Source organism: Ischnura elegans, chromosome 9 (assembly GCF_921293095.1).
Source record: "Ischnura elegans chromosome 9, ioIscEleg1.1, whole genome shotgun sequence".
In the NCBI taxonomy this organism is placed as follows: Eukaryota; Metazoa; Arthropoda; class Insecta; order Odonata; family Coenagrionidae; genus Ischnura; species Ischnura elegans.
In genome coordinates, this window is record NC_060254.1 from 79,176,733 (window position 1) to 79,201,936 (window position 25,204).

The 25,204-nt window shown below is 39.0% G+C and overlaps 1 protein-coding gene and 1 non-coding gene across 2 annotated transcripts in view; one reads left to right on the forward strand and one right to left on the reverse strand.

Moving 5' to 3' along the window:
* The window catches only part of LOC124165291, a 687,405-nt gene that overhangs the window by 42,212 nt on the left and 619,989 nt on the right, over positions 1-25,204 (forward strand). The gene's annotated exons all lie outside the window — the stretch shown is intronic.
* On the reverse strand, positions 20,052-20,123 carry Trnaa-ggc. The gene has a single exon. It is a non-coding gene; the product is annotated as a tRNA-Ala (tRNA).

Consider the following 25,204-nt stretch of genomic DNA (forward strand, 5'->3'; position numbering starts at 1 on the left):
TTCAAAGAATTCCAAGCAAAACAATTGATTAGTGATAATGTCAAAGAATTCGAGCAAAATAATCGCGGAAATCCTTTTGAGGGCAATACTCCCGAAAATAAGTGGTACCATGGCTTTTTACGCTGATACCCTGAAATTTCTTACCGTTCATTTGAAGGAGTAACTGATGCAAGTGCATGTGTGAGCGATATCCTATATATATCAGAGGCTGGTTTAAACCTGTGGAGGATATTCTTAAAGAACAAAACAAGTTTGATATCCTCTCTGATCTGAATAGCGTGTTAATTGGGGACTACACTAATTTCATGTCATGCCCTGAAAAGAACTTAGTGCTTGCTCCTCTGGATCAAAAAATGTATATGAAGTTACCCCCACCGCCGTCACGTGAAGGCAAAGCTGACCGTCATAAGTACATTTTCATCCTCAGGAAATACGTGTCCTCCGATGATCATCTACCTTCTACAGAGGATCCCTAATAAAATAGTCCAAAAGGTTCCTAAAAAATGGGGGATAGGGCGCAGTGACAATGGGTGGATGAGGTCAGAAGTGTTTTTTAAATTTATTGGGAATGTTTTTCATCTTTATCTTTTGGAAAATAAAATCCCATTACTAGTAGTGTTGTTTGTAGATGGCCACAAAACCCATCTGCTATGCCACCGAAGTTCGCTATGCAAAGAATTTCAAATTATTCTAATTGCTCTGTACCAAAATTCCACAAAAATATTGCAACCCGCTGATGTGGCTGCCTTTAGACCAATAAAGACTAGGTGGAAGGATGCCGTACTCGAATAGACCAAAAACCCTAACGCCGATAAAAAAGAGGATTTTGTTCCCATTCTTTCAGCCATATTGAACAACACTGACTTGTCTAGAATAGTTAAGAATGGTTTCAGGGCATTAGGTCTATATCCATGGAATGCCAACACAATAGATTATTCTAAGTGCCTAGGAAAGCGTTCATCCAAAGTCAGAATGAATATCTCAGTTTGTAAGATGAATCCACTTCAATAACATGATTTTTCTTTGATGGTTGGGGAAGAGCAAAGTGAAATTTTTTAAAGTACTCAACAAAATTTGGGAAAAGGAGAGGAATTCAGAGTTCTATATAGATTGCGGGAGCGCTATCAAATTACAATGCAAATTGATGGAGAATGAGGAAGAATGAACGGTCGAGAAAGTAATTGTACTTGTACATAACCAGCATAACACAGAAGATACGACTACCGATAGATTTCTGTAGAGACTGAGGCAGTATTATCTGAAATTCCTGCTGTGCCACACATACACAGGTAAGACCTTACAGAGGGTCCATGCCACGATGAAGGACCATGTAGTGTAACCCCAATGAATATCATTCTTTTTTCGCCTGAAACACGAAAAAGAAAGGAAAAAAGAAGTACCGAAAGGGTACCATTTGTACAAGTCGTAAATTGACCCCAGAAAAATGGAAATAATATCATGACAAGAAAAAAAGAAAATAAGAAACTCAAACAGAAAAGGAACTAAGAAAGGAGGAAAGGGAGGAGAAAAAACTGCAGGAGCAAGCAACAAAAAAGACTTTTAAAGAAAGGGCAATGAAATAACCATTCAAAAGAGAGCCAAAGAGAATGTTAAAGGCAGCTAAAACATTGATATTAAGAAATGAGCAGGAATAGCTACCATCCCAAAGTATTTTTAGTACAGCTTTACCACAAAAACAATACGCGATTCAAAAGGAGTTAAAGAGTCCATCCAGCTCTGCGAAGGGTCCCAGGTTACCATAGCGAGGTCGAGGCTGTCGCCTTGCGAAGGTGTCAATTCGGGGGTGTGTGCTTGTGTCTGTGGTAGTCGCGTGGAAGTAATTCCCGTAAACTGCAACAAGAGGGCATTCTGGTGAAGTGTTTTTTGCTTATTCCTCTGACGAGTGGTGTCAAATTTTACGGCCATTTGAGAACCCCCTTTTGAATCCTCTATTATAGAGGCCTTAGAGCTCATTTCCCCCGTTCACCAACTATCATCTATCACAAAAACAATGTCTGAAGTCTTTCGCCATTGAATCTCATCGTTCACTGGTATTGGAAGAAAAGTCGTACTCACACCTGTCAGTGGAAGGAATTTACCAATGGTATGTGTAACTCCACTGTGGGGCAAAAGAAGGTAGGAATTGAATGCAGCAGTTGCAAGAACTTGTATTACCTAAATTGAGTCCCAAAAACACATCAAATGCATCTTCCAGATGATACTGTCTTTAATCTATTTGTTTGTCATGAATGCTATGAGTTTCCAGAGGACAGTACTTCCCAAAGCGATCTATAGATATTTTGAAGAGACAAAACAAATATTAATAAAGATACATAATAATCATGTAAAGTTTTACTTTTTTGGTCCAAAAATAATTTGTTTTGAGCATAAAATCATTAAAACGTAAAATTTTAAAGTAACATCATTGGATTTTCATTTAAAGATATTTTACCACCTCTCACTGTTTTATTATACATAAAGGTAAGATAATGATCGATTCAGTAGCTGAAAAAGGCTATATTACTTTAATATATTATAACTTAAAAGAAAATGTGCTAAGCAGTGCATGAAAATCTGGTGTGCCAATAACTGGAATACAGTGTGCCAATAACTAGATAAAGTGTGCCAATAACTGGGATTATTGGACTTTTTAAACAATTATTTTTAGTAAATAGTTGTATGTATAATATAATTCGCTCTCATGGGAATACTAAAGAAACATGTCTCTCAGATCTAAAGCAAGTTATAAATAAACTAAAGTTGTGAAACAACGGTCACAAGAGTTAATTTTCTTCGTCAAGGTCCTTAAAGTGCCAATAACTGGGTAGTTTACCCTAGATACTAATAGGAGTTTTACATTGTCTGAGATTACCAATGCATGCGTGAGGCACAGAGCTCAGGGAAACATCTCATAATAATCGCTTATTAAAATTGTCTGAGGTCAGAAAGTTTCCTTCGTTTGATAAGGTAGTAATAATCCATATTTAAGCCAAGCGCTACCTGCTAGCAGGATACTCTGCTACCTGCTAGCATCCTGCGTCGTAACGGCGCTCAAAGCCTCGCCCCAAGGTCACCTCACTTGCGGCAGCGGGAACCAGAACGACGTCACACGGAGATTTCCTGGCATTCAAACTTACCTACCTGTCGCGTTTTCGCGCGCTTGAAAATTTTCACTTTTCATTTAATCGCGAAAAATAAGTATCGTCATTCGAAAATCTAAGAGCGTGAAATGCGTACTCCAGGACTAACAATCTTGCGATTCAGGCAAATATTGATTAAAGTATTTTACCGATTTAGGTACTTTTCCATGGAGAATTCAATAAGTATTCCAGCAATTTTCCCTCCCTTCATCGACTTCCCTCCTGAATTCACAATAAGGATGACTCTCTGTCAATCTATCTAAATATCCTATTCTCTTCCTTCCTATCCCTCGTTTACCCAACATTCTACCCTCTAACGCTGTATTTAACATGTCCACCCCGCTGAGTAGTCGCTCAATCCATATAGTCTGTCTCCTCTGTATCTCATCCAGAAGCTGCCTCTCCTCACCCACAACGTCCAGCACTTCATCGTACCTCCTCTTTGTCCAATTCACCTCGTCCATCCTTCTCCTTACCCACATTTCGAAAGATTTCAGTCTTTTCTCATCCTCCTTCCTAAGTGTCCACATTTCCGCACCTTAAAGCGCTACTCTTCAGTTGAATTATTTATGCGTCCCATTTTCGTCGGAGTTGGGAGAGACTGGTGAATGATACTTACTTATTCAGTGGTTCTAGCCGAAGGTTAATAGCTAGGGTAGTGTAAACTGTGTGGGGTTAGTATGAGAAGTAGGGAATTAATCTGGGCAGTACGGAAAGCTACTGCTTTTATCTACGAAAGAAATTATATCGGAAATGTAAATGTTTGCAAATTTACGAAAAATTCTGGCTCTATCCTCCTCTGTCATGGACTTGAATTTTCCTTTCACAATAAGGCCTACAACACCGTCTGCCACACGCTTTTTTAGGCGGCTTGCTGGGTAGATGGTAGATGTAGATGAATTCCTTTCTCGATGTCCATACTGCCGTGTTATTTTTCCTCTATTAGTGTGCAAACCAAAAAGGTGAAGTAGGCAGTAGTGAGGGTATACATTTTAGTAAATATTACCGAAGGAATAATTCACCCCCGTTGCCTAGCACCGACCCATATGAGAGGGTAATCCTTAACTCACACCGAGATAGTTGCTGGGAAATGCTCGCAAAAAAGCAGCTGTGCGCGAGACACAGAAATTACATCAAAGACGCAATTGCACCGGTTTTCAAGGCAGAGCCGGAATGGTCTTTAAAAAAATATGTGAGAAAAAGAAAAATAAAAAAAACGCGCAATAAAAAACCTTCGCTTTCTACTCCAAGGTCTTCATTCACGCGACGCGGTCAAAAGGAAACGAACGGGAAAAACGTTTCACCACCCCTCCACTCTCTCTTTCTCTCCCTTGCATATTCCTGCTTGCTCCTCCGTCCTGCCGAGAGTCGTCCAGCTTGAATAACGACCGGAGCACCTCCCCTCTCTTCCCCTCAAAACCCCTCCGAAACATAAAAAAAATTAAACAAAAAAGACTCACGATCATGATTTCGCTCCCCCTCACGTCTTTTCTTCCTCTCTTTATAAGGAGGCAATATTGCGACCGCGTGATTCGCAAGAAACACTTCATCGACTGAGGGTCACAAATGTAGGCGTTCCGCGTTATATTTTCGGGAAATTGGATTTGAAAATCGGTATTTTTAGTCAGGTTTTGTTGGTAGGCCTGAGAAGGGAAATGAATACCTTTTCCGTGAAAATTTGAAGAAGTATCTTCTAACTCCACTTCATCGACTGACGCACAGCGGACTGAAATCGAAGAAAGCCGGCTAAAAACTATTTTCTTTTTTTTTATTTAGAAAAAAACTATTATATTTACAAAAGTATAGAATAATTAGTGCCCACAATACTGAAATAATTTTATTTACAACTAATTTTTGAAAGCATGAGACGCCTGCCAATTAATAATAATATGATGTAAAAAAATTTCCCTTTTTTTTAATCGACTAAAGTTTTTTTGCTACTGTTGCGTTACGTTTTACAATGCCTAAATTTAAAGAATTGCATAATAAAAATTGACATTTTTAGAATCTATTGTAGTGAAAGTTTTATTTTTAATGGTAATTTTTATTACCTTAAATTAAACAATAAAAATGTCCTATTTTGCTCGTGTTTTTTTAACATTATGCAGGGGAAAATTTTTTCACTTTGCTTCACCCTTTGTTTCACACATTGCTTCGAGCTACTTGCAAAAGTATGGAAGATATATGAGTTTTGGTTAGCTTTTTTCGATTTCAGCCCACTGTGTGACACGTATTATGCGCCATATTTTCGGCAAGAGGATTCGAAAATCCAGAGTGATAAACAGGCTCTTAGAGGTTGGTCTGGAAAACTGAATAAAAGTGATTTTATTTTTTAAAAATTAAGTTTTTCTCTCCTATCTTTGTCTTCGACTTACGATCTCAAACACAGTCATTCCGTGCGATATATCCAGTGAAATGGATTTGAAAATCTGCAATTTTATATAAGTTTGGCCTGGGAAACGAAATAAATGTAATTTTCGCGAAAATTTTAAAGCATTCTCTTATAACTCCACTTCATCTTTAACGGTCATAAATACAACCATTTCGCTCCAAAGATTCAGTGAAATCGATTTAAAAATCCGTAGTTTTATACAGGTTCTCGAGGTTGGCTTTGGAAAATAAATGCAACAAAATTTCGTAAAAACTTGAAAGTATTCTCTATAAAAAGGAATATTTTTAAAATGTTTGCGATTATAGCATGCATTTAGCTTCCCAGGCCTACCCCAGTGAGTCCTCTGTCATCGCAGCTGTCTCGTCAGGAGTCCCCCTAGAGGCATTTCGCTCAAGATGTTATAATTCTGGTGGCGTACATTGTAACGGACCGCGGGAATCTTCGGTTCGTACGGTGTCCGAAGTGGGGCTCTTGTGATGGGTGGGGATGGAGGCCGTCCTTCCCACAGCCAAGGAAAAGCAACGATTCTAAATTCAGCGTGCATGCAAGGAGATGACTTTAGAAGTCGCTTCTTTCTATTCTTGCAAGCATGCGGGTACTAAAAAAAGCATCCACCCTAACGATTACGTGATTCGAATTGAAGATTTAATTACTTGTCTTCAATGGTTTTTTTTTAATCGTAATGTTATCGGTTAGGTGTATTATTTACATCTACACATTACCCCGCAAGCCGCCTTAAAGGGCGTATGGCAAGGATTGCTAGGACACCAGCCGTTTACAAATAAAAAGCAAATGTTCAAACAGAATTACGATTAGCATTTATTAAAGTCCTTTATGGTCCGGGGGAAAACGAATAGGGTTGTTTCCTTCATCAAAGAAAACGAAAGGCATTGATTGCCTTTATTTATATTTAAACCGAAATTTATATGTGATAATGTGATCTATAAAAATTCATAACTTTTCAATTCTATTCCTCGCAATAACAAACATTGTACTCGGTGGCGTAGCGAGAAATTTCTTTTGGAGGTGTTCCAAAACTAAGGGAGAAAATTTTAAAAAAATACAGGGTACTAAGTAGATGGTTTTAGACTAATTTTAACTCATTTCAATAAAATATCGTAGCACTTTACCCTTGTGGAAAAGCTCTAGGATCTTTTATTTATTTAAATATGTCTAGCTTCCACCAATTGAAGCCTGAATCTGTTGAACTTAATTTAAACACTTTTCATAATTGAAAAAACTTCATTTGTTGAAGAAATATTTTATAAATTCATGATTTTCCATATTTTTTTCTCATGAAGAAAAATAATTGTGTTTTCATATTTCGAGGGGGTGTAGGTCCGTGCCCCCCGCCTTCCAGCTGCGCCATGTGATTGTACTGCAAAATATTGGAAAAAAGTGGATCGCATTGCACTCATCACCGCGCCGCGGATGTTTTTGAAGACCGATTAAAATGCGACTGAAGTGTAAACTAAGTCAGCCTTCTATGGGATGGCATTGGGCCCCCTCTATGCCATCCTCTTGTATTTTACATTGGATAAAAAAGCCTTTCGTATCGAGGCATGCAATTTTTTGTTTACCCCTATTTATGTAACCCCAAGTTATGTAAAAATACGAATTGAGGCTCTACCACTGTGGAATAGCGCCCAGTTTAGCTATGGTTTATCACCTCAGGATAGATTTTCTCTACAGTTGGTTCAAAATTGATGGTTTCGGTAGGAGTTTCAGCAGAGATTAACAAGGTATGCGGTAGAATTTTTTTATGAATCGGAGGAAGAAGTGTGAAGAATTAAATTAACTCTATGTTTAAGTACTTCACGAGCAAACTTTTTCTCATTTCTTATCATAATGAAAGCTACCGTTGGAGTTTCCTATCTAGGTCTCAGCTTTTTGTTGCTGTCACTGCCACCTTCTGGTATCAAGCTTGAATCACATGATATTTTTTTCCGTTCCTTAGATTGATAGGTTTTGAGGGACCGAAAGTTTGATCGCTCGTCCCATCATTTTATGCATCACACGGTCATTCCCACCGTCCCTTTTTCCATCGCTTATTCCCTCACTGTATTTAAGTCTGAATCACGCGATAATGTTCTTTCTTCACGAAAAGTGATCACTAGAGCGATCGCTTTTCGCGACGGGAAAAGTGATCTCTCTAGTGATTATTTTTCTGAATCACACTGTCCCTCCCGCCGTCACTTTTCGCATCACTTCCAATATCACAGCTCGTTGTCATAGGACCCACATCACGAAAATATACAGCGTGTTTGTTTGTCTATGTCGTTCCCTTGATTGTCAAACGTTGCGCTGCAATCGCTCCATAGGGGAATGCGTTCCGATTGGCTGACATGGGGTTTTAGGGACGGTTTTAGCGAAGGAAAAAGCGACCGGACGAGTGATGAAAAATAGCGATGGGAATCCTCATCGCGATCGCGAAAAACAAATGCCGGCGACGATCATTTTGCGTGTGATCACTCTAGTGATCGCGATAGTGATCACTTGGAAGTGACGGATAAAATGATCGTATGATTCAGGCTTTAGAACCGTCATTTAATTGAAAGCCAAGGAGGCTGTTACAATCGCTGTTAGCGGGCTGGCGTTCCGATTGGCTGAAAGATTGTGCCAGCGACGGAAAACAGGGACCTGTCGAGTTATTGGAAAAAGGGATGGAATTTTCATCCCTGAAGCCATCGCGTGCAATGATGCAGCAAAAATGATCGTGTGAAACGGTCATTTTTGCTGCATCATTGCAACGATCGTTGGAATAGATAGGAAAAAGAGCGCGACGGTGCTTCAAGCAGCCTTTATTTGCGCTCATCGATGTTGTTCTATTTTTCCATTACTAACTTCCATTTTTCCCGTATTTAAAACTGTCGTTCAATTAAAAGTCAAGCGTGACATAACAATCACTGTTAGCGGCCTCACGTTCTAATTGGCTAATAGACGGTACCAGCGATGGTTTCACCGACGGAAAAAGCGGACGTGGAGAAAAAATAATCGTAATGATGATGATTCTGAGAAAGCAAGTAAACCACATATTTACCAAAAAATAATGTTATAGTATTGTTGTAGCAGTAAGCTCAGGGAATCATCTATATCTTTCCAACTATGATCTTTTATTATCTTTGCTTCTTGCTTTTCTGTCTTCTTTTTATGCTTCCAGAAACTAGTATTTTTTTACGTAATTTCTCCTGTTTGTTTTGTTGGGCCGTCATTTTTCATTTATCGTTGTTACTCAATTAAATATTAACACTAGAATGGTGTCATTTTAACTCCTCGCGTTTTTTTTAAACGTGCACTATTTTATTTTCTAGAACTTTTTTAATCGTAAAGCCTAATTTTGTGTCAAAAATGAATAAAAGTCACGGAATATCAGGCCAGAATCAGGAAAATTTTAGCCAGGGCAGAGAAATAAAAACCGCGAGGAGTCAAAATGACTCCATGCCGATAGTTCTAGCGTTAAATGAATATTTGCAAAACTAAATATTTTGGAAGTACTGACAAGGATTTTTCAGAAGGAAGAAGGCAAAAGAGCTTCAGGGACAGGTTTACGCAATTAGAACGTGCGTAAAGAAGTCCCGATGTCAATGCGTAAACGTGCCCCGTTGCAATGTTTATATTTGATTTTAATCGGCAACGAAAAGTAATTACATATCTGTGCGCGCAAATATAGTTTTCAAAAAAGGATAAAATCTGATACTGTTCTTATTGTTGATTATCCTTAACTAACTGTTAGTATTATTAGTTCACTATAAGTTTGAATGAATTAAACGCAGAATTGACTCATATTCACAGAAAACAGGTTTTCCTTTCCGAATACTCACCTGACCCTCAGAAAACATGTGAGAATACCGACTAGGAATTAGCTTCAATACGCCATGACTGGTGGCGCGCCAGTTATGACTCGTTTCGGGAAAAATGCAAAGCGTAAACATCTACCCTACTAAAGGACGTAAGAAGACTTTGAGCAAATATTGAAATAAGGGAAGACAGAGAAGAGTGGAGGCGGGTCGTAGGCAAGGCCAAAAATCATTTTCGATTTACGTGGACACAGGAGTGAGAGTAAGTACGTCTTCTACCGTTCAATTTTCTTCTTCCTCGCTTTTTCTCTTCCAATTCTTTACCCCTTTTTCTCTTTCGGAATTCAACGGATGCTGCAGTGAGGCAGGCGCGTGTACGAATGTGGATCACGTGACGTTAGCCGAAAAAAACTACTCTCTTCTCTCCCCCCAGCGTATAGGGAACCCATCCGTCGAGTCCCGGGAGGTTCATCCCCTATACACACACATAAGGGGTAGTATGAGGGAGGGGGTTGTTTAGAGCCGAGGAAAATGACCGAGGAAGAAGGAAAAAATACCAAGCACCAGCGGTATTCTCTGTCACTGGAGAGAGGAAAACACATTCTCGCACGTCCAGGACAGCGAAAGCGAGTTCGCAGGAAGAAAACGGAAATTCGTAAACGTAGAGAAGACAGTTCATATGGGCCCTTTCCAAGGTTGAAGGATGTAACTAGACAGATAATATACACTTATATACTACCATAGAGTAAGTACTCTATGGTAGTATATAGTTACTCTATGATACTACTCCGCAAGCCACTGCAACAGGCGTGTGGCGAGGGGTGTTAAGGTACAAACCGTTTAGCTTTATTTCGTTTAGTAGTTTTATTTACGTCCCATGAACAAAAAGGATCTTTTGATAGGGTGTGAGCCACACTGTCTTAATCACATGCCTCTTCTGCCCTTTGATAAACATCGCAAATGTGGTTACAAGCTTCTAAACATGCTATTCCTATACTGTTTTTATTATTAAATTTACTACCATAATAGTTATCTTCTTTTTTTCATGCTTCCTCAGACGACAACTCTTCCTATTCTTGAAGGAGAACTCAGCAACTTAAAGCAAAATTTGATCTTCATCTACATTCACATACTACTCTCTAAGGCCCCTAAATGAGCGTGTAGAGGGGGATGTTAAGACACCAGCCGTTAACAAAAAAAAATGCTCCGACGAATTTACGCATAACATTTATAAAATTCCTTACTGTTAGAGGTAAAAATGAATGCCCATACCTATCCGTTCGGCAAAATATCGTTTCTCTCGGATTTGGAAAAATAGTAGGGTTTTAAAATTATGTTCTCCGTGTCGCTCTGAAAGACATATGTTCTCAATTGCTCAATCAAACAAAGCAGATAAGAGCGGACAATTCACTAAAACCATTCTCTAGGATGAGAGAGGTAACATAGTTGAGAAATGGATCATGACGATAAACGAAGACTTGACAACATTTTACAGGATTTCGTAATTATTATTAATATTATTATTATTATTATTAAATTGCTACAAGTAGGCCACTAGCCTGGTGGTAACATGAAAATACTATGCAAAAAAATTATACATGTGCTGCATTTAATTCAGTAAATGCAACTGCACTGATGTGTCTTCTACTTCAGATTATCTCCGTGGCAAGTTCAGAGACATGTTTTCTTAATAAATACGCTTCTGGTTCTTATTTCTGGTTCCTTAAAGTACAAATAATGACCACTCAAATTAAAATGTAATCGCACTTGGGGGAGGAATTGGGGGAAGATTAGACAAGTATGAGGAAAGGGTGGGACCTTCCACTATATCATCCCTAAATCGGTTGCATTTAACGCATCTCAACCCTAATTTACTGCGCTTGCACGTGCACAAGAGGAATCGTAAAAAGGCATAGACTTCTTTTAAAAAATCCACAATGAAAAACGAAATTATTCCTCGAGAAATATATAAAAACTTAAATTTTATATGATGATCCACGATGATGGTAAACGGCAACATAACATTGTGATTCTAATAAGCACTTAAATTTCTATCACTAACACAACCGTAATTTGACGATTCCATCCCTGATACGTTTTTCCCATGGAATCCTAGAAGGCGTGGCTACTTTGATCAAGTTTTTCCACTGATCGAACCACCATAATTTTACACAAACCGCCTCTGGAAAACCACTCAGGCGGGATTCGAACCATGTGAAATGAAACCAATCCGCAGTCAGACATTTTGGGTGGCAAACAGGTTTCCTACTCTCGAAATTTCTTGATCATTCTCACCCATCGCAAAACCATATCAACCATTCTTTTAATAAACTTTGAACTTCGTGAAAATTATTTCGAATACCACATTCACCTACATTTATTGCAAAAATGAGCTTATTTGCTGTGATTTATTCTCCACAGGTGTTTGTAACGAAATTTGGCCTGAATATTTCCTAAATCTTAAACTTCAAAGCTCAGGCGGCGGTGGTGAACAATACCCGATTAAAAATACTCTTAAAAAATCGAATCTGAAACCCTGATATTAGTAGTCAACTTTCCCGGACAGTAAAAATTTGATCGAGAAAATAAAATTCATTTTTCGATTCACCCTAATGTATATGTTGAACCCTTATATGATTCCTTGTATGTAGATCTAAAGATGGAATTTATTAAATTTCAACACTGGCTAAGAATAATTTTTTTAATCATTCAAAATGGCGACATAAACTCGAAATTTTTAAATGATAGATAACATATTACACAAGCAAAAACGCCGTCAAATCACTAGAAAGAGTCAAGAGGAGAGATACCTACTCTCCATTATTACACGGAGGGAGACGATTAAAGCCGAAGAAAATGACCGATGCCGAAGAAAATGACCGATGCCGATGAAGATCAAGGGAATGCTCTCTGTGTCATCAAGCGCATTCTTGCACACTCAGAAGCGGATGACGCAAAAGAGTGAGTTCTCAGGATCGCAGGAGATATTGGGGAAAGAAGACCTGTTGTCCTAGGTTCCAAAATGTCTGAATATTTATCTGGTTGCAGTGGAGAGACGAGGAAAACGACTAAGGTAGAGAGAGAGAGAGAGAGATGTACATGGGACTATTCTCTGTCATTGACGGGAGGAAAGAGCATTCACGCACGTTCTGCACGGGGAAACGTGAGGGAACGGTTTAGCTAGAAAGCAGCGGAAGTGCGGAGAGCAAGAGGGTTACAAAAGAGGTCGCTGAGGAGATGACGAAAAACATAACCAGTCACAATAGATGACGAATTAACGTTGGAAAGTAAAGAAAAAAGGGTGATGGCATTTCTAATTTGGTGTGCCAAGGGAGAATGTCAAGGATCAAATAGATTGCCAAGTTAGTGTAAAGAAGCCATAAGAAGATTGAGAAGGAGATATTTGAAAAGTCCATTCAAAGTAACGTCGGGAGCAAATATCTCTCGGGATTCACAATGGTTGCTGTTCTACTAAATTGCTGAACAGCTAGACCACGAATATTAGAAAACAGGATCCCCAAGTTGGCCTCTAAATGTGCTCTCACCCAAAGCCAATTTATTGGGTTTACAAGAGTCGCCACTCGCGTCGATGACGGGCAAATTGATCCGAGTTTCACGGTGAATTTAAGTATGATTAGCGGTAAAAACCGAAATTTATAAATAAAAACTATCAAATTCATTTAAGCTCAATACTATTCCGCGCAATGACAAACATTGAACTGCTAAGTATTGGAAAAACGTGGGTCGCACTCATCACCGCGCCGCGGACATTTTTGAAAAGCGATTAAAATGAGACCGAAAAGGCAACAGATATCAGCCTTCTATGGGATTGAATTGGGCCTCCTCTATGTAGTCCCCTTGAGCTAGACCAGCGGTTCCCGAAGTTTTTCTTTCCGTGACCCATTTTATCCCATACGTTTCAGCCGAGACCCCCCGAAAATAAATCCCGATGGCCTTTTAAGTTTTAAGTTCATAGTTCACCATATTACTTGCATACGTCTCGCGACCCTCAGGCCCGTATTCTTAGTCGACCCTGTAGGGCCAACCGACCCTGGATACGTCATCAGCCCCTACATAAACCGATCTCACCCTACATACGCCACATCAAGCCCTACATATGGCCGTTATTGGAACTAAACGGGCCCTACTTGATGTAGGGGACCCGAACCAACCCTACACCCTACAAAAACATGGCGGCCAAATATCGTCTGCTGATCACCTCGATTAAATAATTTACGTTGTAATGCATATTAAGGGAGTCGATCTCGCACAAACCATTTTAAAATGTACAGTAACACAGCGGAAAGGTAATAATACTACCACTTTATAGCCACCAAGTTAAATAAATTATAAAATTGACTGAACTTGTGGCGGCCGCACGTCCTGCCTCGCCGCCACACCGCTAGCCCGGAGGCAACATAAAGCGTGCTCCATCATCACTTTTCCTCAATAGGCCAGCTAGCCCAGCGGTAGAGCGGTAGCCTCCCTTGGGGGCGGCCCAGGGGCCGTATTCTGTATTTCGTCGGTACCGCACCGGTCGGTTTCCCTTCCCAGCCCACCGACGGCACATCATTCCGTACCGACGATGGTTTCCATACCGACGACGGCTAATTCAGCGATTCAGTATGGTCGTCGGTATCAAACCAGTCGGTACGGTTCCCTCTCCTTTCCAAACAGGGAAAATCCGAATATATCCGAAGTTGGAAGTCATCTAACGTGTCTCCACCAATGAGAAGGGTAAAAACAAGTGAAGACTCATTGGCAAAGTTTGTTGTCGTCATTCTCAATCTTTTTATTTGCGGAAATTACGACTTATTGCTAGATTAAGATAATCGATATTGGATAAGTTGTTAACAATGCTTATATAATGTGTGGTAGTAATGCTGTACCTACAGAATCGAAGGAAACAATATTACAACATCACAATAAAGTTGGTATGTGATGGAGATTGTTGTTGCTGGAATGAATTATTGAAACTATCCTTGAGATCGTAGTTTCTTTTTTTAAATATTGGTTCCGTATAATGCTATTTATTCATGATTTAGTAATATAGTTGTCATTATGTAAGTCCGTCTAAATGTTATCAACGGAAGGTAATGCCATTGGCACCGTAGCAGACGAAAATAACATACCATGGAACGTGAACGTAGGATTCAAATGTAAATGTCATATTAGAGGAACAAGTTAGGAAATTGCTTTAAAAATATGGAGCTGGGTGTAATTAAAAGAAGTGTAATGACGAGGAAGTAAATAAATTGTGATTGGGTGAAATACATGTGTATAAATTGCGCATTCCAAGTGAGAGAAAATTATAATATTGCGGTAAACCTCATACTTATTAACAAATATCTTCTTTTATCGTCAAGGGAATCAATGGCTGACGATGAAATGAAATATAGTTGCCTGTTACAAATGAAAGAAACTGATACCGTTGTGGCAAACTTCATACTTAAATAAAAAGATCTTATTTCTATGCCGAGAGAAACGCCAAATTGATGATTGAGTGCAATAACAGTCGCCTACTCAGAGTGAGATAAAGTGATAACATTACGGCAAAACTCATATTTAATCAAAAATATCTTTTTTGTGTCAAAGGAGCAAATAAATGATGATAGAGAGAAATAAAGCCTATTACAAGCGAGTGAAATTTCACTTAAGTGGTAACATAAATGAGAGAAAGTCATTATATTTTAGCAAACCTCATGTTTATTAACCATTATCTTATATTTCTGTCAAGGTAATTAATATAGATGATGACACAGTGAATTATAGAGGCGTATTCGAAGGGGCAGAAAAACATAACATTGCAGAAAACCTCATTATTTACTCGGTGATGAGGTAAAAACAAAATAAAACGTACAATGCGCACCCACGTTCACACAGTTCATGAAACCCACTAGTCGGTGGCCGAACCGACACCTTTTTGCTGTCGGTACGGCTACCGACGATCTCCCGTCCTCTCGTCGGTGCCGCACCGATCGGGTTCGTACAGAATCGCACGACTTCTTACCGGGAGTCGGTGTGACGTCGCACCCGACGAATCGGTGCCGGTGGAGTTACAGAATACGGCCCCAGATTCGATTCCCCGTGTCGGAAAATTGTAATTATTTTATTTTTTCTTGCCTTCTAGAATTCCTTTTTAGAAATTTCTTTCATGTTCAAAAACAGTAACATAGAACATTCTGGAAGTGCACCAATAGAATAAATACTGCGGCCTTTCGGCCGGCAAGTCAGTCTGAAATATGGAACGGATCAATAAACATCGTCCAAACCATTACAGTGCCTTATCATTGCTAGCAGACAATTCCTACGCCTGCTACAAACTAATAAGAAGAATATAGCGGTATGCAAGCAACTGGTTTCTACGAATATATAATATTTTTCACGTTTGGCACTTGGTATACTTTTGGGAAACCAATACTTCGTTTACGTACAACCATAGAAAGCGTATTTTCATGCCACTATTTGCCACATAATAAACTTAACTACGGAAGGTAAAAGCGAATGACGAACCTTGATGATGCAACGTAAGTTCCCACGTCAATGATCATATTTGCTCCGTACTTATTACTATCTTGTACAGACCGCTTATGAAGTAATTTGAAGACAATAAGGTTCTACTTTTAGCTTGATATGAGTGTATTTGTAGCGATAATTAAGGTACCGACACGACTGGCGGACGACACCGATTGTTTATTTACCTTGAGCTGTTGTCCTAACGATGCGCCCGAAAATTATCGGACGTCTTTTCTTACTTTCATAGTTAGTTCCCATTACGCCACCAGTATGGAAAATTGGCGCTGCACCATCATCTACGTCATCTCAGAGAAGTTGACGACGGAATCACCCCCCACCACTTATGTAGGGTCGACTGAGAAACGCATGTAGGGGCCTCTTGTTATGTAGTGGCGGATATGTTGGGTCGACTAAGAATACGGCCCTCAGTTTGGGAACCGCTGAGCTATCCATATGAACTGGTTTTCCCCCGAGCAATACGGGACTTCAATGACTGCTAGTTCCAACTCGGACAGTTGGACCGAGTGCCGAGGGCGGGCTCTCGGGGTTACCCTCTTTAGCAGGGGCAGTCTGGCCGGGTCGGCTGGTCGACAATCGCCGAGGGCCCCCCACAATGCTCGCGTCTATCGCGAAACGTGTATGAAAAATGAAATTAAAAAATCTCATATTACTAGGACTTAAGTTTTTTGCTTGAAATTCTACGTTTTCTTTAGCTGCTTTACACTGCATGCATACTCAATGTGGGAAGATTATATGAAAAAATGTCAGAAGACGAAAGAGAACCTGATGCTATTTTGAAAGGGTTATTCGAAAAGGTTATTTGAGAGTTTTTTTTTAGATTTCAGCACAGTTTCCAGGAACAATTTCACTAAATAATAGATAATAGAGCCATAATACGTTATTTAAATTTATAACCTGTGAAATTCTCAATATTCCTAGAAATTATCCCTTTGAAATTGTTTTTTTTTCGTTAACTTTTATCTCGATTCAAAGAGCCAGAATAGCGTCAAAATCCATTTTCGGGCATGAAATTTCCTAAATTTTTCCGGGAGAAGATTTCCAAATTCCCCCGGTAAGGGGACCCCATGATGAGTCCCATGGCTGAGGGCCCCCGATCACCTCAGACCGCCCCTGCTCCTGCGGACAGGGAAGAAAGTAGGAGACTTTTACGCCCGCACTCCTCAGGAGAGGGGAGGAAGGGAGGGTAAGAAAGAAAAGAACGCGATGAGGGGCCCGACGAAGGGAAACCAAAAAAGATGAAACCAAAAACTGCAAAAAGGGAAAAAGTAGGTACGCTCTGGAAAAATGAGTACCTATAACTGTTCCAACACTTTTTTATAGTGTTGGAATAGAATTTGACATGAAATAAACATATTTTTTACGGTTGAAAACGCAAATGAGCCAACAACTTAATACATAAAATTTGATTTTATTGACTGCTTCATAAAACCACTTCTAAAATGTCCTTAGTTAAAACATAAAAATTAGAAAGCCCACGGGAGAAAATCCGCGCAAACTTGCCCTGGTCTACCCTACTAGTATTGGTTTCTCCGACTCAGTCTTAAGACCTGGTTACACGGTTTATTAACACGAACAAGTTAATGCACGTTTGCGTGAATGATTTTAGTGGACAGGAACGGAACATGTACGAATGCATGAGCCAAATTAGAACAGGTTCTATTATCTGTTCATGCATTCGCACGAGTTGGGTGGTTACATGGTGCATTTTCGTGCTCATTCACGGGTCCATGCATTTAGACATAAACCCGTACGTGTTAATGTATCGTGTAACCAGGCCTTAAGTGTTCCCCGATGTCTGCCGTAGGTTCATACCATTGGGTGTACCATTTAAACCTCCATCATCATGCTGGTGTTGTCCCTTGTCAATATGTGGGCCAGTTATGTTAAATGTTTGCTTTCCATTGTTGTTATTATATCCAGCTCATTATTAATATCTCTCTGTTTCCCGTTTTTTCTGATTCTCCAAACTCCTACTTTCTACGCGAGAGAACAAAAGTTAGCGAGGCCTACGTATATATTTTGGGCTTTGAGTGGATAGGTAAATGGATTAAGGGACAGGCGAGAAAGAGGTTTTAGCTCTTGAGCTTAATTTTTTTAGGAAAATGATCTCTGAGATCGAAATTATGATAACATCTTTAATGCTAATAGGTTCCCCCAACCATTAGTATTTTAATGTAGACTAAACGACCAGTTCAAGATAAAGTGCCGATCACAAAGGACAAATGCGAAGCAGTTCTCCTTCTTGAATAGGACCATAAGGGACTGGAACGACCTACCAGCTAAACTATTTGAGTCCTTTCCGAAAGATTTACACAGTTTTAAAAAGCGGTTGAAGAAGTAGGGACAAAGGGCTTTTTATAACTCTTTCTATTGTTTTTCATATGTTTTCTATTGCTTTTCCAATGTTTTCTATTGTTTTTTCTTCATATGTACAGGTTACCTCCGGGCCAACGGCCTACTTGTAACAATTTTAATAATAATAAAAACGCATTTAAAACTACCCATGCCCTGAAAACCCAGGGGGGTTCGAACCCACGGCCTTCGGCTTGGCACCAGCTACCGCCGCCACCGAGACCAGAGTACACTAAGGAACTTGGAGTAATATTATGGTTTTAAATTAGGGCTTGTTTTTTTTTAATTCCTCATTTACGCACGCAAATTTATATCCGACATAGCCTCTCTTCCAATCAAACGCTAGAAGGTCACATATTTCCTTGCTTCCGGTGGAAAAGAACCCATTCAGGCCAGAATCGAACCCGCGACCTCCAGTTTAGGTAGCAGGAAAACCCCGCCGCCCCTGAGGCCAGAATTTTACATCATCAAAATTAATTCGTTTGCGATAATGGTAATCGTAAATGTATTTCATAAATAAAATAAGAGAAAGTCATTCGAATTAAAATCTAGTTGATACATTGCCCTATTAGCCCGGTTTGGTATACCCCTCTAATGAAATCCTGAAAAGTCCCCATCTATAAATAATGTTCAGAGAGCGCAACAATGTATTCGTGCATATTACGGAGAATAAAGATCCTGCTAACTTTCGAATGGCCTTTTCTGAGAAATGGTAAATCTTCGAGATAAAAGTACAGTGACAATTTACTGGATAATTACTTGATCTGCAATTTTTGTCTGAGCAATTTTTATCGTTAAACTAACCGTTTGGCCGAATAACCCATTTTTGTGACCTTTGACCTTGAATAAAAATATTTGCACTCACGATATCGATGGGGACTTTTCAGGATTTCATTAACGTGGTATTCCGAATGTTCCTGTAAATTTTCAGCTTGTTGGGAATTTATGCAAGGGTCGATGTCTATTTTGACCGGGCTATATTGCTACGATTGAGAAAATAACTGTTTTAGTTTATTTCCTTTGGTTTCTTTCTCCATATTTTAATGATAATATTTTGAATGTTTCAAATTTTTCTAATAGTTTTACGTAAAAATACCTCGCAAATCTCGCCCAAGGGGTCTGACCTTAAATACCACCATTGAAAACATTTATAATACAATTACTCAGATTAATTTTCATCACATTTTATCGCGTAGGTTCCGTCGAGCTTTTATAATTATATGTTGATGAAGCAGGTGGGCGTTACGTAATTAAAAAATAAATTTTACCGACACGAAATTCCCTATGATATTCATTTTGATTTGGTAAGCGAGAAAGAATAATCGGTTTCCACAGTATTCGCCTCTATAATATTCTCATTTATGTTAATTTATTTTCATTGTGAACAGAGGTAGCCCATTACATAGCCTGTATTTCGCTCGCCACCAATCATTGCTATCATCTGAGGCTGGAGGGAACAGTTCAACAATTACGTTAGGCGAGAAGATTTGCTTTATCCTCGCGCTCCATTGAGATTGTACTGGTTGAGTGAAACACTGGAGGGGATATTGTTATTTGAATGGTACTAAAAATATGGTGCTGATTCTCTTTGGGATATATTTATGGAAATAGTTTAAAACTGAACTTAAAGATAAGATTTTTCGGTGTCTAATTTAAAGACGATGGGGAAGATATATAGCTTGAATAATAATTATCATTATTATTATTTAATAAAATTCTAATTTTCGGTTCAAATTTAATCTTGATTTCCTGGTTTCCTTTAATCAGTCATAATCAATATAACATTCTCTTAGAAAATACACCTAAGGATGAAGTTCGCCATGAAAAAATATTTGACTTAGCCGGGATTCGAACCCGGATCTCCCGATTGCCGGTCAGGCGTGCTACCAGTTACACCACCAAGCCATTTTCTTAGAGCGAACTTCCGGGATCGAATTCTGGCTAAGTCAAATATTTTTTCTTGGTGAACTTCATCCTTTGGTGTATTTAACTTTGCACCCGTGCGCGTGACTGCGTACAAAGTCACTTGTTCCTGCAGTGCTTTGATACTCTTAAGAGTTCCATAATCATTATCAAATTCTTAATTTTTTTCGAGGAGGCATTGATTGTGGGAATTAAATTTATTTTGAATGTACTATGTAGCTAAGTTTTTTTGCTAGTTGTGCAATTCTTTTCTAAAACTGTAAAGATACTAGTTTAGTATGGTATCCATTTAAGAAAAATCGCAAATAGGCTATTTAGGTGGGAAATGGTGGATAAAAAAAACTCAGCGCCGGCGTTAACGTATAACGTTCAATTTTAGCCCTTTTTTTGCCTATCGCGTTTAGTTTTCATCACATTTGGCAAGTGGATGAAGCTTGGATATTGAATGATATTGCTCATAGGCGACATAGCCCGGTCAAAACAGACATTGACCCTTGCATAAATTCCCAACAAGCTGAAATTTACAGGTACGTTAGGGATACCACTCTAATGAAATCCTGAAAAGTCCCTATCGATCCCGTGTGTGCAAAAAAATGTATTTAAGGTCAAAGGTCACAAAAATGAGTTTTTTTGCATTTTGTGGGCAAACAGTAAGTTTTACGATAAAAATTGCTCATACTAAAATGGTAGATTAAGAAATTATCTACAAAATTGTTTGAACACTTTTTTCTCTAAGATTTACCATTTCTGAGAAAAATCCATTCGAAAGTTAGCTGGAGCTGTATTCTCCATAATGTGCATGACTATATCGTTGCGCTCTCAGAACATTATTGGACAACTCCAGCTAACTTTCGAATGGCTTTGTTTCAGAAATGATGAATCTTAGAGAAAAAAGTATGAAGACAATTTTGTAGATAATTTCTTGATCTACTTACCATTTTAGTTTGAGCAATTTTTATCGTAAAACTTAGTTTGCCCACAAAATGCATAAAACCCATTTTTGTGACCTTTGACCTCGAATAAAATATTTTGCACACACGGGATCGATGGGGACTTTTCAGGATTTCATTAGAGTGGTATTACTAACGTTTCTGTAAAATTTCTGCTTGTTGGTAATTTATGCAAGGGTACCCGTATTTTTTAGGCTAATTTGACCGCGGGCTAACATGGCGAGAATGAAGGTCGTTTCGAATATGCCCCGTCAATCGTGAGTAATCGGTAGCTCAGGTGGAAAACGCGGCAAACATGCGCTGCGAAAGCCTCCGCTCCGTTGCCCAGCACTGCTACACTATAGGGTGAATTGCCACTTACTTCGGGTTCCGCAACTTTTTGAGAGCCCTATAGAGGTTTAGTAATTAACGCTGCTCCGTCGTAACCCCCAGAGTTAATGAGGCTTTACAATCGCGCCCGGCAGGAGCTGTATAAGTTGAACAGTCTTCTTTTTCTTGGACTGCTCTTGTCTTGCCCCTTTGAAGACGGTGAAATTCAATGGGAAAGCGCTTAATTAAGAGACCAGCAAGAGGCGAGCGCAGAGTAATGAAGATGGGAAAAAAAACTAGAGTAGTAGTCCACGTGACGATGGGAAGCATTGAGAAATTTCTTCAATGGAAGCCTTGGATTCCAAAACGATGCGAGTCCATTTGGTGAGCATTCGGGATGAACATTTATCTAAGATATAATTAGGCCCACTAGAGATGTTTCTTTCGAATTTTCTTCAAAAGAAAAGAATATATTGTGTGGAAGCATATCGATACCTCCCCTGTAAAATCGCTCAACAATCGCTCAAATCCGATCATCTGGTAACCCAAAAATATGAGTCCGCTCAGCTGGCAGTGTCCAGAACATAAATTCTCATCTATTCTCCAAGCTTGGAGGTGAGCTTTAATACTCCGAACACTGCCAGATGAGGATATTCGTATTTTTGGACTACTAGATGAACGGATTTGATTCGGTGGGCGATTGTTGAGCGTCCATTTGGTAAGTATTTAGGATGAACATTTATCTAAGATATAATTAGGCCCACTAGAGCTGTTTCTTTCGAATTTTCTTCAAAAGAAAAGAATATATTGTGTGGAAGCATATCGACTGCAAAAACGCTCAACAATCGCCCACCGAATCAAATCCGCTCATCTGGTAACGCAACAATACGAATCCGCTCAGCTGGCTGCGTCCGGAGCATAAATGCTCATCTATTCTCCAAGCTTGGAGGTGAGCGTTTATGCTCCGAACACAAGATAGTTTCCTTCATCAAAGAAAACGAAATGCATTGCTTGCGATTCCTTACCCACCATTAGTGTATTCATAATATACAAATTATTTGGTTTCAGAAATCCCAGTTTAGACGAATGGCAACGGTCAATTTTAACCTCATTTGGAAAAGGCCAGATTGGCGCCCATGCGATGCCACCCCACGTGACATAACAGGGACCTAGTTTCTATACGAGTAGATAGGAATTTTACATCGTCTGAGATTACCAATGCATGCATGAGGCACAGAGCTAAGGGAAACATCTCTTAATAATCTCATATTAAAAATACCTAAGTTCGGAAAGTTTCCTTCGTTTTGATAAGGTATTAATAATCCTCAATTTAAGCCAAGCGCTACCTGCTAGCAGGGTACTCAGCTACCTGCTAGCATCCTGCGTTGTATCAGCGCTCAAGCCTCGCCCCAAGGTCACCTCACAAGGCGGCAGGGGGAACCAGATATTTGCTTTATAATGATAATCCTTGAAATTGTAATAGGTTTCAAACTCGTTTATATTTTTAGGCTACCCTTCTGATTGATTTAGGCAGATGTAGTGAATTTTAACACGAATCCAAGGAGGCTTTTTTGGAATTGAGATGATTCTCGTAGGCCGACGGGTCGTAGAAAATTAACGATATCCTTTGTTCGAAGCTTCAAATCCGAAGGGGGGAAAATTAAGTCCGTTGGGATCCGAAGCATATCAAAGTTAATCTGCGTAGAACGGCTTTTCAATGCCTATAGATGATGCTTGGTCACAATGTGGTGGAAGCGAATCAAGCAAGAGAAATTGTGAAAGTAGTCTTCTACTGCCCATTCAGTTAGATGGCATTCATTAAATTATACATTGAGTAGTGTTTGAAGTCAGCGCACGTCTAAATGAAAGACAAGAGTATGCTTTCCGAATGCAAAATCCTGATATATATGCTCTACTTATATCCCTCTCTCTTTTTTTAATAATGAATAACGTCTAGGAGTATAGGTCTAAGAAAGTAATGCAAAATTGTTTGCCGACGTTTCGATATATTTCTCATATTTTCTTCAGGGCTATTGATCATAATGGTTACTGTAACAAAACAACGTAAACATTTCTCATATCCTCATGTATTAATTCTTTCTAATTTTTCATAGTATTTCTTATATCTTCTTCAGGCCTATGTATCATATTGGTTACAATACATTAATAAATAAAGGCTTGAAAGGTTTTTACAACGTTTTTTAGCGTAAAAATTTCTCATGCCTTCAAGTATTAATTTTTATTATTTGCATAATATTTCTTATATCTTCGTAAGCGCTATGAATCATAATGTTTTCAATAAATTAATAAATGAAGGCATGAAAGGGTTTACAACGTTTTTTTACGGTTAAAAAAACGTTCTAATAATCTTTCATGCCGTCATGTAATAATTCATTGTGACCATTATGATTCGTAGTTCTGAAGAAGATATAAGAAATGTATCGATACGTCGCCAACCAATTTTGCATTTCATTCCTAGACTCATACTCTAAGACGTTATTTACTATTATTCAGGGTGTCCCATTTATCTTGACCACCCAAAATAACTTTTTGTCCAGATCCAAATTCAAAAATGTGTCAAGCAAATGTTCATTAGCCATCAGGGGGACATTAATCAGCATGATTGCCTCCCTTGTAGCTTTGTTATTTACAAAGATATGAACAGCGGCATGTCTTTTTTAAATTACCCTATATTTTTTATTCGGCAATTCATTTCATCTCCTAAAGTCATTCAAAAATGTAGCACAGTGGACCATTAACATAAACACAACGTTATGAAAACATAAGAAACTCGTCCACTTACCAGAGTTTGCAGTAAACAAATGAAAATCAAGTCAATACATAACACAAAACCACTTTGAGCCCGGTACCACAACCGCGTCCACTTACTAGAGTTAGCAGTAAACAAATGAAAACCAATTCTCGACAAAGTGCTTTGCAAAACAGTTTTGTCCAATTTTTGAATTTGCATCTGGACAAAAAGTTATTTCAGGTGGTCAAGATAAATAGGGCACCCTGTATAGTTGAGGTCAAAAAAAGAAATCGATTTCTCTTTTTGTCACTGATTGTTTCGAGGAAGGTTCATTTTCCGTGACTAAAAGTTTGGGGACGATTTTGTTTGCCCAGGGTTTCACACGGATAGGCGTTTTATCCGCACCCTACCCTCCCTCGGTCCCGAGAGAGTCCTTTCGGGTTTTGGCGGCGACAGACGGACGAACGTGCCCTAGGGAACCATGAACCCTAATTAATCCACAAGGCCGTGCGATCCCTGTGTTATCCACGACCCTGCCTTCACCCCTTCTTATATGATTCATCCCTTAATTTCCCCCCTGCACTCCCTCCTTGTTCGTCCAGATAATCCTCAATCCCTTTCCAACTCCTCTTCGTCATTCCTGAAGGGCTCTGAGCCAGATTGGAGGATTTTTGGTTTAAACCAAGTTAACCCAGGGAGTAATTTCCCTTTTCTAACCGCTGGCTTTGCTTGGTGGCTGAAAAGGCTGTGAGAGTTAAATGTATTAAAAATACTTTCATGCCGAAAAAACTGATGTGGAGGAAGTCTTAGCCAATTTTCAGAGTAAAAAAATGAACGAATCCGTGAAATGAAACCAGAGAAAAACTTTTTCGCAGGAGTATTTAATTTTTTTTCAAACACTGGTTACTGCATTTTAAAGAATACTCATATGCAAAGAAACTTATATTCAATTAAATATAAGTAATTGATATATAAATGAATTATAATGAATGAAAATAATTTATTCAATGTTCTGGGTTCATACTCCTAAAAATAACAAATACATAAGGTAG